The sequence below is a fragment of the Caretta caretta genome, chromosome 16, assembly GCF_965140235.1.
Source record: "Caretta caretta isolate rCarCar2 chromosome 16, rCarCar1.hap1, whole genome shotgun sequence".
Lineage (NCBI taxonomy): Eukaryota > Metazoa > Chordata > Testudines > Cheloniidae > Caretta > Caretta caretta.
Window position 1 is genome coordinate 23,348,071 of NC_134221.1, and position 15,861 is coordinate 23,363,931.

Sequence of the window (15,861 nt, forward strand, 5' to 3'; positions counted from 1 at the left end):
CCCCCACCTTCTGCACTCGAAGTGCCAGAATGGAGAATCAGCCTTGAGAACATCAGTGTCCATAGCCCCATTGGTTTGATTTTTGACCATGTGCACCGAAGGCCAACCTCTGCTTCCTGCCTAGCCTCCATCCTGCCTATAATCACCTTTCTTATTTTTGCATCCTGTGTTTTAAACTAAACTAAGCAAAAATACCCTCACACCCGCCCTTAACCCAGATGTTAAGTGCTGCTCTGAAACAACAAATCTACAAAGTTTGTCATGGTTCCAAACTGCCTCTCACCCCTCTCTCCCTAGCCCTAGGTTCAAAGGAGGGGCACTGAGGGATTTGTTACATCATCCCTTGGGAGAGCCTAGTGTTTATTTCTGGGTAAGCGGAACTGTGAATTGGTGCTGGGATACACAAGGTTCCAGCTCTTCCCTTGTTCTCTGTAGTCACTCTGCACAGATTAAGGCTTTTGTGCTGTTTTACCACGGTCAGCGATCTGGCCTCTTGTATTCGCTGTACTTTACTCAATTAGTTGAGGGCATTTAACATGGATTTTTCATATTTGCATCACAAATTCTAAATGATCCATGAAAAGCAGCTGTTCAAAAACTCCTGAATTCCTTATCCCCAGTGGCTGGAGTGAAGGAGCTTTGCCAGTCATTTGACTGGGGACCAGGCACAGGCAGGTTGATGGGAGCAACTGTTTGTATTGAAAAATAACTTATGCAGATGGCATCTGCTTCCCGCTTTTACTTCCCCTGCACCTCTTCCATATTTGACTTTAAATTTACTGATGGCTGCAACACCCGGTCAGCAGCAAAAGGCCTTTGTTATGACATCCAGGGGACTTCCATGGTTGAAATGGACATAGGCAGTAATGTTGTTAGCTATCCTCACAAAGCCTTTTTCAGCTCAACCTCCCTTCTCCTGGACTTTCAATCTGGGCTAGTCTTTAGCTCTGGTCGGGAAGGTGGCCTTGTGGTTAGAACTGGAGTCCATCCCTTTTTGTTCTCTTCCCAGCTTGTCATTGACTTGCTGTCTGACCTTGGCCAAATGATTTCCCTTCTCTCTGCCTCCATTTCCCTTTCTGCAAAATGGGGATAGTGGAAGGAGGGGATTCCTCTTAGCTTCCAACAAGCAATTAACATACGACCTATTAGACAGCAGAAGTCAGTGATATAGCCCTGATAATCCTGCTTTTCATCATCGCCCTAGCAATGCTTGTTTTTGGTAAAACATTCACTCTTGTCTATTGTCTAGGTGTGGTCTAGACTGAACACAAGACTGAGAGTGAAACCTCCTTAATTTTCTAGCTGACCCTGGCACTATAGCTTTGAATATAACCGGGGATAATAATATTTACTTACCAATCTGTAGAGGTGTTGGGAGGGTTAATTAGTAAATGTTAACATTTATGGAGCATTTTTGCAAGTGTTACTGTTGGAGGACAGGTTTCAGAGTAGCAGCCGTGTTAGTCTGTATCTGCAAAAAGAAAAAGGAGGACTTGTGGCACCTTAGAGACTAACCAATTTATCTGAGCATGAGCTTTCGTGAACTACAGCTCACTTCATCGGATGCTTTACGATAGGAATACATTCTGATGAGGTGAGCTGTAGCTCACAAAAGCTTATGCTTAAATAAATTGGTTAGTCTCTAAGGTGCCACAAGTCCTCCTTTTTCTTTTTGTTGGAGGACATGCATTCCAAAATGACAGAGAATTGCAAGAGCTCAGGGGACAAATGCAGAATTAAAACTTGAGTCACTTAAACTCTCCTTTCCAAACTAAGCTGCAGTGGTTGTTCAGGCATGGTCTTTAATTAATATGGGGACTCACTCCCTCATCCAGCTTCCTAGATGATTCGATACAAGACAAAGATTTCCAGTAATTAGCTAAAGGTGGGGGGGAGAGAGAGAGAGAAAGCCTTCTGATTCAGGTCATGTTCCCATTCCTTTGGATTAGCTTCTCCTCAATGTTGCACTGAACCATGATGATGCACTGCAGAGAGATATTCAGGGTTAGGAATCGGACATTACAAGGTTAGTTTTGACACTATTCCTGTAAATATATACATTTTTCTCTATCTCCTGGCTGTTTTACCTTGATCTCAGCATCTTCTTTATTTTGTCCTTTTCTAAGAATGTTGTGTGTGAAATGAATTCTACACTAGAAGATAGTACTGGAGGTGACAGTGTCTGAGACTATTTCATAAATTGTACCCACTGGATTTTCTACTTTTTTTTTTTTTAAATCACCAGTCCCCCAGACCTCACTTCCTCCTTACCCAGCACTCAGACCCACTTACTCCTGTGTGCACACCATCTTCATACCCATACAGATACCCACACATGCCCCTTTACACCTGGATGAGCTCTTGCCACACACATACCATACTCAGCCTTCCCATACAACTTTTACTCATCCGCACCGTGTACATGCATACAAACACCCTTACATATCGCCCCTTCACTCACAATGACAGCACACTCACTCTCCCATTCTCTTACCACAACACATGCTCACCTGCATGCACTTGACTACGCAGCACATTTAGACACCCCCAATGCACACACTAGTGCACTCAAACCCAGTCACACACTCAACCTCCTGTTCAAGCTTTTCTACGCTTTCTGTGCAGAGAGTTTTCTTGGTAACTTTTAGAACCACTCTTGAAGTAATTGTGGGGCTGAGGGCCGGCAACTTGTCTTGCTTTCTCCTTTCCTTCCTTCCTTCGGCACTGTGCAAGTGACAATCCAAACACAGTTGTTTGTTGCTTTTGTTTCCACATAATCAGATCTGTCTTCCTTAATGTTATGCAGCTTGGCACAAGCACTCCAGGTGGCATGAATCCAGTTCAGTGCCCTGCACGCACCCTTGGCTGCTCCTTTTGCTAATGAACTGCAAACAATTGTGTTCCTCATGTTCAACCTTCACCCTTCCCAATGCATCCATAATCTAAATATAGGGCATAATTATTCCACTAGCGTCTCTAGACCCATTGAGAGGACTGACAGTGGCAGAGGTCAGGAGACCCTTTACACCCGTAATATATTCCCTTAACCACTTCTCTGCCATTGGTGGTTAGAATTGCTGCAGCTACTAAGGAACACCTGGGGTTTGTTCTTTACTATTCAAAATCTGTATGCTCCACAGTCTTTTTGGTCCCTGTGCAACCAAACCACAGATTGATCACTTTTCTTTACTCGGGCTGGAACATTCCATTGGTATATTTGGCTGCACAATCAAATTACAAGCGCAGAAATGCTTCTTGTCAAGACAGCGATCTGCCATCTTCACCTGACAATAATGCTGTTGCCTGATATGGCAAGTCCATGAATCAAATTGCTGGGCATGTGGCTTTTCCCAAGATGGAATGTCCTGAAAGCAGGAGTCAGTGTTTCATGTTTTAACATGGCTCTGTGGAACAAATAGTTGAATATGGGTGTTTGATTGGGGCTGCATAAGTGAATAGTGTGTGTGGGTGGTGGTGGTGGTGGTGGGGGAACTAAATGTATGCTTTAAGGAATCTGATTCCAAATCATTTAGAGAATGTAAATTGAAGTGGAAAGATGTCACTCATGGCAGGAGGTCACCCATGTCACCTGTCAAACATTCCCCAGTGGCGCTCACAAAAATTCCTTTGCAGGACTGCTAATAAATAAATCTCCTATTCTGCACTTCTATTGCACCTTCTGTCTGAGGAATTCAAACACTTTACAAACATTAAGGACAATATTGTAGCACTGGTTATTGTTAAAGGCAAAACTAACCATTGATTTGAAGGGGTCACAAAATGGTCCTCAGTTAAGTGTCTCAACGTCCCATCAACGTGAGTATTATCACCATTTTACATACTGAGAAGCTGAGGCACAGAGAATTTCAGTGACGAATCAATAGCCCAACTGTCATCTTGTCAGTATTTGTACTGCAGTAGCTCCCAGTGATCCCAACCGTGATCAGGGCCCCAGTGTGCTGGGTGAGCATAGAAGAGGAGTTTATAATTTAATTAAAATAGGACTAGAGTACATGAGATTAACAGACAATGGGAGAGGATAGAGAAGGGTGGATGAGGATAATTAGAGAGATCTTGTGGTGGTATAAGCCACCTATGTGCATAACTTGGTGGTCCTGTATAATAGCTAAATTGTTGCATTATCAGTCAGTGAGTGGAATGACTTATCTGTACACTTCCTAGAGTACAGGAAGGTCCCAAAAATGTGGAGCTCGTGTATTGCAGTGTGTTTATCAAACCCCATGAATATATAGAGGGGGAGGAGCAAAATACAAGACTAGATCCTGTCCCATTGAAGTCAATGGCAAAATTCTTACCGTGTTCCCAGAAGTTACAGAACACAAAGTTTAGAAAGGGGATGGGAGCATCTCTGTGGTTCTCCCTATGAATAAATGACCAAATTGGTGAAAAGCATGATGCAGATACTTTAAAAAATGAAGGTGATACGTGAAAAACCGAAATAATAAATGTTAAGAAGAGAGAGCAAGTTCCAGAAAAAAATCATTATGTGGACTAGCTCCTTTAGAAAATTCCCCCTTCAAAAGGGAGCTGGGGAAGAGAAGGTGCATGAATTGCAGCTTTTGGCAGGGTCCCATTTGTAACATCTGGCTGTGAAAGATAGAAAACTCAGCCAATTCGTTTTGAATAACAGGCACTGCTCACCAAGACTGAGAGTAACTGTGCATTCCAATGAAACTCGCCCGAACACTTGGATGTGATCACGGGAAGAAGAAGGTCAGGGAAAAATGGGACGGGTTTAAGATTGTTAAAGTCAGAACTGGTCAATCTGGCTTCAATTTCAGTTTAAAAAAAAATACTCACATGGAGCTGCCAGAAATCAAACCAATGCTTAGAAAATGAAAACTCCAGCATGGCTAAGCAAGGGGAGGCATTTAAGCATCATTAACGATCAGAGAGGCAAATAAACAAACAGCCCAAATGAATACCGTGCATTAGCAAAATATGATAGACTTTGGCAGGTCTTTACAAATGCTACAGTCAGCCAGAGGGAATGGATTGAATGGGACTTAGTGATGGGGTTTGAGTTGTAGATCTGTTCACCAAAGATTTGCAGCATACTTTGGAAAGGGCCCTGAACAGACCTGACCAATTTACCTTTCTTGGGCGAAATTGCATAGGAAAGGAATACGGCGCTATCGTGAAAACATTAACTGCTGGATGTCACATAAGCCACAGCTCTAGCACAATAACATGCACTGTTTTCAAGAGCTGGGTCTGTGATGCTCTGGATCCAAGTTAACCCAAAGCTTGGGGAGAGGGGGTTGGGCCTCATCTTTGCTTATTGAGGACAAGGACACACAGGGCCAAAGTTTGCTATGACTTGCATCTCAAGCATCTCTACCGAAGTTGATGGAATCAGTGTGTGTGTGTGTGTGTTAGACTTTGGATCAATCTGTTTGAACAGTTTCCTTTCCATGCATATTGCTTAGGTGCAATTTGGTGCCTATATATTTGGGTATAGTTTGTCACCACTCAAAAAATTCATATTATGCCAAAAACTAAGGTTGGAGGGTGACTGGATGGCTGCGATGATTAGCGATAGGACACAGCTTCACCAGTTCAGATCACTAGGGACAATGAGCCAGATCATGCCACTTAGTCACAGCCCAGAGTAAGAGGGAGCGTGGGGACCAGGCTATATAGCTGGGAGGGGGGCTGTTGGATCAGCATTTTTGTGTGATATTGTCCGCCAAACACATAGCAATCTTCTGAGAGAATTAATGCTGACCCTTTCTGTTTCTTCCTCTGCCATGTGAAACTCCTGATGGAGGGTTCCGGGAGAAGCAGCCAATGGAGGGGTCGCTAGCCATGTAGCACCTACAAGAGTTGTGCTGACAGGAAACTGAAGGGGACCATTGACAGGCAAAAGCCAGTATTAAGGCACAGGGCAGAGGTAGTCAATAGGTGAACTGCAGGCCAAATCTGAAGGAATGCTGTGAAGGCCAAAAGTATAACTGGGTTCCAAAAAGAATGAGATCAGTTCATGGAGGACTGGTCCATCAGTGGCTATTAGCCAAGATGGTCAGGGATGCAACCCCATGCTCTGGGTGTCACTAAAGCTCCAACAGCTATAAACTGGGACTGGGCAACGGGGAATGGATCACTTCGTAAATGCCCTGTTCTCTTCAATCCCTCTGAAGCACCTGGCAGTGGCCAGTCGAAAGGCAGGATATGGGGCTACATGGACCGTTAATCTGATCCAGTATGGCCATTCTTATGTGATCATAGCCTCCCACAGCCAGCGTCAAGAGTGAAATCTGTGTGTGCAGGAGACCAAACTTTGTCTGTAACTGCCCCATCAGTCTGGAATCCAACCCCCAAAGAGATCAGTGTGCACAAACCTCTGTGCATGCAGAACCTCTTTTGTGGCCAGTCTTCCCACAATATCAAGACATGCACACACAAGCCCACTCCCTGCTGACTAGAGAAGAGCAAGCGAGCTTATTTGTGCACTTCATAATGCTGTGGGGTCCTCAGATACACAGTGATGGAGGCCATATACCACAGACAGACAGACAGTCCTAATGCCACGTTGGAGGCACAGGAAAGAGTTGCAGGTGAAATGTCCCCCTCAGCCCCGTCCAGCTGCTGTACCTCTGCTTTGCATGTTGAACCTCCTGCAGCTTCTGCTCAGGTGAAAGCACCTCTCCCTTTCCCTCTCTGCCCGATTGAAGAAATTCTGTATCACAGTTGCCAGCCCCCCTGGGTAGGGAAAAATAGGGAAAAAAATTAATTTTCCATCCTAGGTTTTTTTTTCTGACCAAGAAAAAAGAATAATAATGGTTCATTAGGTCACTGAATCCTTTAAAATCCACATTTAACAAAGTGGAGGAAACAAAGTGGAGGAAACAATGTTAAATCCTTTGTGTCTATCTGAGAAAATCCTTCTGTTTCTTTCTCCAGACACCTTCCCTAACCTGCTTTCTAGCATCTTTTCTTCTGTAAAAGAAAATGTGTCTTTCTTCTAAGCAATTAAACATTTAAAACCATGCCATTTTCTCAATCATATTTTCCCATCTCCCCTTTCCTGGACGGCAATCACGTACTCCAGATCCCATGCTGGGAAGGATATTCTGCCACTGGTCACATCTGGTTCCCTGATGAGATCCACAGGCAGCTGGACTGGAGTTGTTTTATGGGTCATATGACATGTCTAGTTTGCCCTATCTTTCTGAACACCAATTCTTTCTGAATCTCTTTTGATTCCAAGATTTTTTTTTCAGCACTTTTATCTGTTTGAGAATAAACTTCTGCACAAATGCTCATGAGATCAATCTGCAGATCTTTATCTGGTAAAAAAAGAGGCATTTTTTTGGGCAATCTGGTGGAGATTTTTTGTACTGACTATTAGACTAGTCACATACTGGTATGCATTCCTTTAGCATTAATGTTTCCTTTGGGACTCAAACCTTACAGAAATATGAGAATGGAGCATGCATGCAGCAGATATGCTATGAAAGTAGCCTGCATGTACTGTGTGTAGAGAGGACATGCTGCAGCTTTATAACTAGAAAGGAGAATATGCAGCCGACTTCTCTCTCTACTTTGACCAAAGCATTTCTCCAAATGTTGTCTATTATTTTCATTTATGGTTGAAAAAACATTTGTTGAAAATAACTCCTAGCAGGAAGTTTTCACAGTATACTCTGTTAAGAAGAAAACTAACAAATAAGACAGCATGCATATATGATACATAAGGTGAAATCCAGGGTCTGTTTTAGTCAGTGAAGCCAGGATTTCACCAGTAATGGAGTAAGGATGAAGAAATCTATGACAATAGCATTTAGCATTCAGAGTAAACTTTAAAAATCAATCCATCAGACTGTATGTTGATGTAAAATCCTTAAGGATTACTGCCAGTTAAAAATCCTAGTTTTTTTTAAAACAATTCTCTTTGTCTGCATCATTTGAAACTGAAAGAAAAAAAATCAGATTTAACTTGTGGTTCACCATTTATGCTGTGTGTTTACTTTTTGCACTTTATTCAGTTTGGACAATGAAAATAGACTAGCTAGTTTCACATGTCCTAGGGCAATGTTTGGGTTGCGAACACTGTTTGCACTGCTGCATATTCCCTTTATTTTTAAAGAAACACATAAACAGTGCTGTTTGTTTTCATTACAAAATATTTCCATTAGAACATATACACAGAGCTTTATAAACATAAAGACTTGTTTGTATCCAAACATAAGACTGTTTTCATTTAGGTTAAAAAAATTAAGTTCTTCAGTTGGTTCTATTAATTTGTGCAATCCCTTCCTCCCCCGCCCCAAAAAAAGCCTAAACTTTGGACTTAAACTGATCCCTAGATCAACACATAACTGCACTGTGTACCACAGTTAATCTGATCAAATGAAAATGGTTAATGAGACCTGTGAATGGCAGTACTTTCTTTAAAATGGGTGTTCACAAAATATTTGTTGATTTAGAGACTTAAAGGCCTAATACCGCAATACTTGGGCAGTCAGCACTTGTACTGAATTAAAAGGAAGCTTTGGGTGTTCAAGCACACAGTTTTCAACATTGCTGTGCAGAGCCAAGCTGCAGGATCCATTAATAACTTTGTTTTAAAATTGATTATATTTGACACACAAAACTTCCAGAAAAAAATATTGTTGAAATTTTTCCTTTCATATTTGGGTTGTTCAGAAAGGAATTTCACATGGAACAATAATGCACTATATTAAACTAGGCACATCTCTGTCGAGACTTAATTGAGGAAATTAAATTTTCTTTTATAATTGAATTCTGTTGGTAATCTAAAGTAATTCTGTCTGGCCTGTCTAACTCGGCAATAAAAGAGCCTGGATGTTGGAGTGGTGCACAAGAATGTAGCTCATATTTAAAGGCTTCTTTACTGCCTAGAAGGACAGTAACTGAAAACAGAATAACTAAAAATTCTCTTGTGTTTCATTTGATGTTACACACTTAACAAGTCCTTACACCTCTGTCCATATTAGAAAGACTATGCTCCACCGATCTTGGGAAAATTGAGTTTGGGTAAAAAAACTGAATTCATTTTGTTTCACTCTAAGCACTTCCCTTATGTTTCAGATTTTGTACTGATGGACTGATGATATAATTTGCTTTAAAACCAGGTGGCCTCTTAGTTTCCATCTGGTGTGTCTATTACTCTGTCTCTAGTGAGAAGCATAGCATAGCTGTGCAAGCATCTGTACCCATGAGAGAAAACTCTTTACATTATCCAAAATGTTCAAGGAGATAGTATATACTCTTGCAACATCTTAAGTATCAGACATATTAGGGACTTGAGCCTCTGAAAGAGTCTTGTCTACATGTACCCAAACTGACTACACAGCCGAGTTTACATTAGAGTTGTGGAAGAAACTTTTGCAACAAAACTCCAAGCCAGTCAAATTCCCCTGGTCAAATGGTTTCAGGTCTACTGATGCAAGTGCCTTCAATTTACACAAACCTTTTGCTATATCTTCTTGTCTCTGGATTCCAGAGGTGGCATTGTTCTGGCAAAAAGTTTGCCTGAAACTAGGAATTTCATTTGATAAACTCAGTAATTTAAGCCAAGGTTTGTCATGAAGTTTCAGTTTAATGCAAAATAGAAACTTATCTTGGAGCTTATGAAAGCACACAAGATAAACCTACAGGAAAAAATAACTTATTCTAACCAAAATGTGTCTGGTAACAGGTTCCGTATGGCACTGATTTACATGCTGTGGTCAGACTGTCTGCAAAGACAGGTGGCTCTTCTACAAATCTAAAATGCTATTCTATTTAAATTGTAATCTCTTTATGTAAGAGAACATTGGTTTAGGAAGGAGGACAGGGGGTGTCTGTGTGTGGGGGTACTCAGTACCTAGTGTAGTGCTGCCCCAATCTCAGAGGTAGGCCTGTAGATACTACCTCAATGCAAATAATAAATAACAAAATACAAGATAGGTTTCAGAGGAGCAGCCATGTTAGTCTGTATTCGCAAAAAGAAAAGGAGGACTTGTGGCACCTTAAAGTGCCACAAGTACTCCTTTTCTTTTTTTGAAAATACACGATGTTATTGATAAGGTACCTTTGATACTGCTTATTGGGACTGTCCTCTCAAGCCAGCTATATTCCAGTTGCAGGGTATCTAAAATAACTCTTAAACACAAGAGGTTTAAGGAACAGAGCAGGTGGGATATTATTGATAATTTTGTCACAACGTGTGGGAGTTTGCTGTGTGTTTGCTGAATGTTCTGCCCCACTTGCCTATCATCCTGTGTTAAAAAACCAGTCTGGTTTGACTGGTCACATTGTCTGGTAGGTCAAATCCACATGCAGGGTAACAACAACATATGATGAGAAATCCTCCTTTTTAGGAGAAAATACAAATGGAACCACTGAGGAATGGAAGTCAAAGGTGAGAAATCAAGAAAATGTTAAAACTGCCCCTTAGATCTGTATAGTTACACCCAAGCCCAAAACAATGCTCCTTTGGGGGCACCCCTTGAGAACTAAAGAGCTCCTTCAAAGCTACCTTTTGCCTGAATTTCACTATTAAACATACATGTGAGGAAGATATGTTGAAATCAAACAGGAGTGGGTATTGTGGGAAAGATGGAAAACCCTGCCTAGCTGATACATGTATGTATCTATCACTAACGTTAAAAAGCATAATGCCTTGTGTGATGGTTCTTGGGGTACCCAGGACTGTGAGTCACCCTCTTACCCCCGGACTCCAGTGTGAGGGAGTCTTGCTTGTGGTAACTGGTTGTTAGCTCCCTGACATTGCCAACTTGTTAGTCACTCAAGGATTTGCCTCTGGGCTACACCAGCCTTGTCTTTGTCTTGCAGGTTAACAGGTGAACCCCAAATCTCTTTAAATTGTTCCTCTGTGATATCTAGCCCCTGACACTGTCTACTCTCAGAAATCCCAAATCTTCTGCAACCCAAGGAAACAGTGTGACCCAGTTTAGTAGTTTTACGTTAAATCACTGGTCCTGTTGATTCATAAGCGCTCACAGGTAAACTTACTTTTGTTTTATTAAGAAAGAATGGAGGGTTAACTAGAAACGAGAAAGAGAGTGGTAGAAATTCATTTACAATAGAAAACAAAATAAAAAATGTGAACCTGGGTCTACACTTAAGTTACCTTTCCTATCTAATAAAGTAGTTTTTCCCCTCAAAGTTCAGTCTGTTGCAGAGCTGGCTGGCTGGAATCAGGATCCAATTTTTCAGGAGAACCAGGATGTCTCCTCAGTGAAAGGATGTAGAGGGTTTCCCCCCTCCTCTGTTGTACTGAAATAGTCTTTCGTCTTTATTCATAGTCAGGGCAAACAGATCTGTTGTAATGTTCCTTTTTTACCTCCAAGTGGTTTTGATTGTTTGCAGTTGTGTCTAATGGTTTTCTATTGATAATCTTAGGAAGGAATAAAGCAAGACAACTGAGCCTTGCATTATCTCACTGGCTAAATAAGTCAGGATGACAGCTCCCTCCTTTTCGAATTGGCCACCAAGACGACTTATCCTCTGGTGACAAACTTTTACTCCGAGTCCATAAAGCATACTTTCCATATAGTTACACTATTCCTTAATATTACCGGTACATACATTTCACAACGATTGTCTTGATAGTCATATGTTTTATGTAGATACCTTACATATTACTTTTTATGGGTAAATATATTGTAAGACATGTTTGGTGTAATGAATTTTTGAGTTCTGAGAGTTGTTTGCAAAGAATGGGGGACCGTTTGACACTTTAGGGCAAGTTTAAAAGTAGAAATGTTTGCTGGTATAGCAATTTTGGTTATGGGCATGATTGTGTTGCACCATTTTTATACCTGCAAAAGCCCTAGTGTAGTTGAAGTTATATTGGCATAAAAGTGCTTTTGCTGGTATAATTTATTTTGCTCATCAAACTTGTATAAGCTATACTAACAACCCTTTTCTTGCCTGTGTAAGCTGTATGCTTGTGCCCTCGGAAGGTTTTTGTAAGAATATACCTGTGTAGCTATACCAGCAAACCTTTTTTGAGTGTAGACTAGACTTTAGTTTACAAAAACATAATTTTACAAAGCAAATGTATTTTTCATCATATAAACTGTTTGTCAAAGCTGGGTGAGAAGCATAAACAATGAAATCAGAGTGGTTAATTTCACTTCTATTTCTAGTTAATTGCACCTTTGTGTTCTCTTTCACTAGTAAAAAACACTATCACATTTAGTTTTAAAACAGAGCAGAGGGATGTTTAAATCTACACTTCTCTACAAAATAGTATTTTATTAAAAAAAGAAAAACTAAATGGAAATATTTCTGTTCCTTTTGTTTTGAAAAATCATATTAAATGTATAGCAAAGCCTAAATTTTAGACTTGGACTAAGGCCCCAATCCTCTACCCCCTTATTCAAGGCTTATTTTTATAAAAACTAGTCCCGCTGACTTCAGTGGAACTACTCACATTGTCCTTCATGTTTAGTGCATGTGTGCTTGTAAGATGGGGCACTTAAGTGTCTTTTGACTGGACATTATGTACATACATCAATAGGAAAAGAAAAATGTAAATGTTAGGGAAAGAAACTCTAAAGCTATTGCTTTGTCTCTGTTACAACTAATTTCTAACTCTCTCACTGTCACTGCTCATTTCCTGTTAACCACAGAGGTGGAGGGGAATTTTATCTGGATCACAAGGGGGAAACCAAAGGTATAAATTAACAAAATGATTAGGTACATATGTGCATCCTGTCAGTCTCAAGGGCAAAAGACGTGAGCATTGTCTCCTGACATATAAAGCATTTGAGAACATAATTTTCCGTGGGAGTAAAGGTGATGAGACTGTGATGGTGGTGGGAGGGCATTTCTAATTCTGTTTTCCACAGTACAGTTTTGCTGTTGCTATGACTCATCTTAGGATGTGGAAAAACCCACAAGTTAAAAACAGAAGTTAAACAAACTTGCAGGTAAATTTCTCTCTATTATTTATATCAGTAGTCAGGCCCATTCTGGCAGGATTTAAGTCTCCCTTGGAGAAGTCCAACAGCCAGCCAGGCCCGAGCTAGGAGCAGTCCTGGTTCCACTCCAGCACAGCCTTGGGAGTAGCACCCACAGGCCTCGGGTGGGTTTGGGGTCCTGCTGTGTCAGGCGCTGTACCAACGTTGAGGGCTCAGGCGCTGTTCCCGCTTGCTCGCATGGCCCAGGCAAGCCCCGGGGCAGCCTCCTGCCTCCCAGCCGGGCCCAGGCAGAGAGCTGGGGGGCCGGGTACCTCCCACTGCACCCCCGCGAGCCCCGGGTCCCCCGCCCGTGCCCCTCGGGGGCCCAGCCCTTGCCCTGCCGCGGCCTGGGCCTTCCCTGAGCGGAGCCTTCACAGGCCTGGCGCCGCCATGCTCCCCCGCCTCGGGCCGGACCCCTCGCGCCCAGGGGGTCTCTGCGCGGGCCCGCGGGCTGGGGCGGGCAGAGCCGCCCCGGGTGGAGCCCCGTGGGCGGGGGGGGGGGGCGCCCCGGCCCCGCCCCCACCCCCAGCTCTGGGCCCGGGCCAGGCCGGGGCGCGCTCCCGGGCGGCAGGGCCTGCGTGGCAGCCGGGGCTGCGCGCGCCCGCGTAGGGGGAGGGAGCCGAGCAAGAGGCGCGGGCCCGGGTGGGGGCGTCGGGAGCGCGCGGCGAAGTTGTGTCCGGGACTCGCCGCCGCGGACTCGGAGCGGGGCTGCGGGACTCGCCGCCGCGCCTCCAGCCCAGGTAGGGGCCGCCCGGGGCCACCCCAGCGCCCGCCGGGGTCACCCTGAGCCGCCCGCCCGCCCGCGGCGGGGCCCTCCCGGGAGGCAACAAGTGTGTGCGTGGCGTGGCGGTGGGCGGGAGGGGTGTGTGTTGCGGGGTGTGTGTGTGTGTGTGTGTGTGTGGGTGGTGGGGGAGGGGTGTGTGTGTGTCGGGGGGGAGGGATGTGTGTTGCGGGGTGTGTGTGTGTCGGGGGGGAGGGATGTGTGTTGCGGGGTGTGTGTGTGTCGGGGGGGAGGGGTGTGTGTTGCGGGGTGTGTGTGTGTGTGTTGCGGGGTGTGTGTGCTCTGAGTGTGTGGTGGGGGAGAGGGGTGTTGCGGGGTGTGTGTGTGCGCGCTCTGTGTGTGTGTGTGTGGTGGGGGGGTGTGTGTTGCGGGGTGTGTGTGCTCTGAGTGTGTGGTGGGGGAGAGGGGTGTTGCGGGGTGTGTGCGCGCTCTGTGTGTGTGTGTGTGTGTGGTGGGGGTGGGGGGTGTTGCGGGGGGGTGTGTGTGTGCGCGCTCTGTGTGTGTGTGTGGTGGGGGAGGGGGGTGTTGCGGGGTGTGTGTGTGTGTGTGGTGGGGGTGTGTGTGTGTGCGCTCTGTGTGTGTGTGTGTGGTGGGGGAGGGGGGTGTTGCGGGGTGTGTGTGTGGGTGAACTGAGCCCCGGGGACCAGGCATGCAGGCTGGCCACCGTCCTGCCTGGGCTTGGCAAAGGCTCGTGGCCCATGGGCTGGCCTGCAGGGGGCTGGGGAAGGCCTGTGGTGGGGGCATGTGGACTGGCCACTGGCCTCAGGGCCTTTGGGGAGGGCTCGTGGACTTGCTGCTGTGCTGCAGGGGCCGGGGGAAGGTCCATGTCGCAGGAGAACAGGATGTGCTGCTCTCTCCTTTTGGGGCACCTGTCTCCACTCTGTCACTTTTTGAATGTATTTAGTGGCCAGGTTAGTGACTGGCTTGGGTGTAATGCTCAGGAACAATGTTCTGGAGTCTTTCCCGCTCCCTAAACTTGCCTTCCTTAGTTTCCTTAGATGGTGTCTTTGTGTAGCATCCAGGCAGGTGTTTGTGGTATCATTAGGAGAAAAGGACTAGAGTCATAGAGTTAGACATGGAAAAGTCCTATGAGGATCTATTATTTCTTCCCACCCTCTACAGAGCTAGTGCAGGGTTGTTTCCTAATGTATATTTTTGTGCTTTGTTCGTTCTAAATGTTCCAGGCAAATAGGGCTTCCACCACTTCCTCTGGGAGACTAGTCCATAACAGACTAGATTGGACAGTGGTTCTCAACCAGGCGTCTGGGGCCCCCAGGGGGCCACGAGCAGGCTTCAGAGGGTCCGCCAAATAGGGACAGTGTTAGCCTCACTGGGGCCCAGGGCGGAAAGCTGAAGCCCCACCACAGGGTCTGAAGCCCAGAGCTCTGAACCTCATCACTTGGGGCTGAAGCCAAAGCCTGAGCAATGTAGCTTCACAGTGGCCCCCTGTGGCTTGGGGCACCAGGCAACTGCGGTGTTTGCTACCCCCTAATGCAGGCCCTGGCTTTTATATGCAGAAAAACAGCTGTTGTGGCACAGGTGGGCCGTGGAGTTTTTATAGCATGTTGAAAGGGCCTCAGAAATAGAAAGGTTGAGAACCCCTGGACTAAAACTTACTGTCAAGAATAGCATCATAGTGTCACAGAGCAATGTGCTAGTGGACTGGGAACATGTGGACATCAGTCTTAATGTAGGGGAAAGAAACAATGTAAATATGAGAGGCAGAGAGAGGAGGAGGAGATAAATAATCTTTGAAGAAATTTGAGAAGTGTTGAGTGTTAGTGCCAGGGCTCCCTTTGGCCTTGTGACTTTCCCAGTTTACTGCAACTCTTGATTTTGGGGCTAACCCATATCTGGACAAATCTGAGAAAAGAGTTGAAGTGACACCAAAGTGCAGTATTTTCCCCTCTTTGTTGGAGGTTTGCTGATCTATAAGTGCTGTTAGGAAAGGTGTTAGTAGGCAACATTGCTTCTGGAGTTAAGCAAAGTTAAAATTTACTCTAAAAATAGGGCTATTTGTGTGGTTTTATGTGGGTTGGTGTCAGATTGCACTTTTTTTTTTTTTTTTTTTTACATTCGAGATGGTGGTGCTGCCAGATACACATGCCTTAGCCAGTGGTT

The 15,861-nt window shown here is 44.5% G+C and overlaps 1 protein-coding gene across 3 annotated transcripts in view; it reads left to right on the forward strand.

Annotated features, from left to right (window-relative positions):
• The first annotated feature begins 13,551 nt into the window (after positions 1 to 13,551).
• Positions 13,552 to 15,861, forward strand: part of NEK6 (NIMA related kinase 6) — a 112,142-nt gene continuing 109,832 nt past the window's right edge. For 2 of the 3 annotated variants that reach the window (XM_048822457.2, XM_048822458.2), the window contains exon 1: positions 13,552 to 13,699. The gene's annotated coding sequence lies outside the window, so the exon portion shown is untranslated. The remainder of the gene's footprint in view (positions 13,700 to 15,861) is intronic. The other variant, XM_075120381.1, reaches the window with a different exon arrangement.